The sequence below is a fragment of the Nicotiana attenuata genome, unplaced genomic scaffold, assembly GCF_001879085.1.
Source record: "Nicotiana attenuata strain UT unplaced genomic scaffold, NIATTr2, whole genome shotgun sequence".
Taxonomy (NCBI): Eukaryota; Viridiplantae; Streptophyta; class Magnoliopsida; order Solanales; family Solanaceae; genus Nicotiana; species Nicotiana attenuata.
In genome coordinates this window covers 94,014-98,004 of record NW_017672403.1, presented here as the reverse complement: position 1 = coordinate 98,004, position 3,991 = coordinate 94,014, and positions in this window count along the sequence as shown.

Genomic DNA, 3,991 nt, shown 5'->3' with positions numbered 1-3,991 from the left:
CACATATATATATATATATATATATATATATATATATATATATATATATATATATATATATATATCCACGTGTTGGCTATCCAACATGAGGTTTTCTTATAAACATTGACTTTCCGACATGAGTTCGTAACTTACTTAAGACATAATAACTTTACATAGATGGTTGCTCATTTTCTGATTCGATTGGTGCACTTCAGTTAATTGAATTATGCTACCAAGTAGCCCCTAATACTACTAGCACGAAGTACTATTCAGTGATCAAAAATGATAAACAAAATACAAGATTACCAAGTAATCTAGTCGATCAAGAAGTGGTAACAAACATTTAAGAGAGATGATGGAAATGAAAGTGGACATTATGCTAACCAACATTAACATAAACAAATTTCTACAAAAACTTACGGGGTCTTATAATAACATAGTCACAAATTCCTTATAACTTCATGAATGGTCTTAGTTCCTTCAAGCTCATGTGGTTTACTACGACTAATCCTAATATTAAAGTACGGGATGTAACATTAACTTTGAGCGCCGTAATCGCCGCTTCATCCATGGTGGAAGGGACAAGATCCGGTTCATCTCTGGCAGGGCTATTGAAGTCAGTCCATAATTTTCCCGGACGGGGTAGTATCTCAGCCACTGTCGGAAAACCCTTATCTTCTATCACCTCCATTCCCTCTCCAAGAAGGGGTGCATCATTCTCCGGCACCGGAGCTTCGATGAATCTGTCAACCTGGGAAGAAGTAATAGCCATTTGTCTGGCTCGATCGGAACAAACACGAGTGATGAAGAAATAGAGAGGGTGATTACGTCGAAGTCTGACAAAAGCAGAAGTGCAGAATACTAAGAAAATGGAAGTTTGCTAAATTTCTCAGGTAAATCGAAAAGCGTAAAAATCAAATGGTGGTTTCCCCCTATTTATAGGAACATAAACGCCCTGAGCGCGAAACATAAGAGCCGCCAAAAAGTTGAAAGGGCATAGGAAACGATACGTTGCCTGGGGAACGTGCGTCATAATGACGCATAACGGGCATTCATGGCACCCTGGATCGGTACACTGATCCATCTCCGAACTGACGTAACGGTCCGGTAAAGTCCTTGAAACATCACATCGCCACCTCGCCGTGAGAACCCCGTCCTCGCATAACGATCAGATTTCTCCTAATTATTCATGGATCCACAAGATCCGCCCATTGAGCTCGCCAAAAGACGACAGCAACGGGCGGAGGGACTAACTGTATGGGTCAAAATCTGATCACTAAATAATTATCATTAAAGGGGACGGTAAGAGGTCGACCCAGCCACGGTCGTGCCCACAAGGCGTGCTGGCGACGAGTACCACGGTCCCTGTCGAGATCAAGCTGTTAGAAAGCTTACATCACGGAACAAGTGTAATGTTTGGGTAAGTACTGAAGGATACGGTCATGAGAAAGCACGGCGGTCAAAGACCGTTGGATAAAAGGAAAAAATTGTTAGTACATATAGGGAGGCTCGGGACCAAAAATGGGGACACAACATCATAGTCATCATATAGAACTATCAAGGGGGAATCTCTTAAGCTATCAATAGCTTTCTCTCTTCCCTTTCTGTGCTCTTACGATTATAGTGCAAATCCGTCATAAATGTAAGACTATCATTTATATTTGGTGTATGACAATCATTTTAAGAAGTATTAAATCAGCTTGTTCTCCTCCAACTTTTGTACTCGGTATGTTTTGATCTAGAGTTAATTACCTTTTACCTTCTATCTCTCTATTAATTAGTTTAACTAAAGGGTTTAACAATTTTTTGGTTAAACAAGGAGAAGTAGTAAGTTGAGGTAGCCCAACTTATTGCTTTTGACTTGTTTTAAGCAGTTTTTAACTTATTTTAAACATTTTTTTAACTTTGTTAAATACTAAAAAAAGCTAAAAAGAGCTTAAAAGTGTATTTGACCAACTTAAAAGTCAATCCAAACATCCTCTATATAATATTTTGTGCACACGAATATCTCGTAATTTGGTCTGACTTGTATAATGAAGCTTTTGGTCAGGTGGCAAACGTTGATATACCATAACCGCGAGTTCATGTGTCCAGCTCTGCCTGAAAGCAAGTTAACTTGAATTTTTACTTGCACTCCCTGTCTTATTAGTATGTGTTATTACTACAATGTGAGTCGAATAATTTTTTTTTTTAATAAAAGAACTACATTTAATTTAGAACCAAAATGGGGAGTGTTTCTTAGGTAGCTTCTCAATATGAAAAGTTATACTATTTGAGCAACGTTGTGCAAAAAAAGTACTCCGCTATATACTTTTTAGCCCCCGTACTTGAAGAGTTATCTACCACTAAAAGACAGATTGTCTTTTTACCTATTCCTTGTATTGGCTATACTTCGTTTGGTTACTGAAGATAAAAGATAATAATCTCAAAGATAGAATTTGAAATTGTATCTATTTTATGTTTATAGATATTAGCTGATTTCTGGATAATTTTACATTAAAATAGTAAAATTAATTAGCTCGTATAAAAAATGGGATAGCTAATCCCACGAGATACTCTTATTTATTCAACATCGTACCAAATGACCCGTTAAAAGAATATTTAACTTCAAATTCGAGGGGACAAAAAACCCTCTAATAACTAATTAAATTTGGTGAGGAGAAAATCCTTAATAAATTAGTAACTGGACTAAATTGATTGAGGGAAAATTTCACATAAAAATAATCGGGCTCCCTACTCTTCAATTTTATAGCTCACATTTCAATTTACAACCAACTAACCCAAAAATAATAGGCTAAGATTCAACATCCAACTCCAATAGGTTCTCGAAATTACTATTTAATTTTTAAAAAAGATTGCTCAAACTTTTAAGTTAATTTTCGAATCAGTAGCTGTGACTCAAATAATAGTTCAACAAACCAAATCCATTTGGGTGGTGAAAATTAAATTTTTAACAAACTTAAATTTGTGGGTATAAATTCCGAATTTAGTTTTGTGAGAAATTTGGAGTGGGTATTATTTAGACTTGTTAGAAATAGTATAAGGAGGTTGTATATAAAATTTGAACTCATTTAATGGAGATTTGGACTGATTTTGAACAAGAATTGCAACTGAAAATCGTGGAAGAAGTTTGTCTACAAACGCTTGTACAAAGGTGTATAAAAATGTATAAGTGTATAAGATGTGTTTATACACTCATATACACTATACATAATTATACAAAAAACTGACTCCGTCTTCTTCCTTGCGTCTTTTCTGAAATTTAACTCAAATCTTGCTCAAATCTACTCCAAATCACTTCAAATTTAAATTTTGAACTCCTTTTGATATTTTTAATCAATTGGAATAACACCCAATCCAAACAACTAACAAACTCAAAAAATCTTATTTCCGAAAGCAAAATGGCCTTCAATCGTGGACTTCTACTCTTCAATTTTCTTACATTGCAACCAGGTGACACATGTGAGAAACATAAAATATACGGCCCCTTGAAGCATGTGTAGAAGATGTGATAAGAAGAGAGATTGAAAGCAATGGTTGTCAGAACACAGATTTATCTCCATAGCTTTTAGAAGCAATGGTTGTAAGAACACATATTTTGAATTTGCTAGTGCTTTTAAAATATATACAATATAGATTAGGTCGGGTAAAACTTTAAAACATGAGTCATTTTTTATCATGATTTGAAGTCAGGTGCATTTTCTTGTAATTCTTTCAGTGATGGTTTAACTCACACCAAATTTAACTTCTCTTAAATATAGGCTGAAGTGGAATAACCCACACACGATACAAGCTACTCATATTAGCACTATGTTTGAATCATTGTTACCCATCATTTTATAATGTATTCATTATACAATATTGTATTGTATCGTATTGTTTTATAGATACAATATTCGAATAGATTGTATCGTTTGCTGTTGTTAAGTATATTTTTGTTGTTTTGTTTGACTGTGTCGTACCGTATTATACCTGGTCAGTTCACTAAAATACCCGCAATTATTTAAAT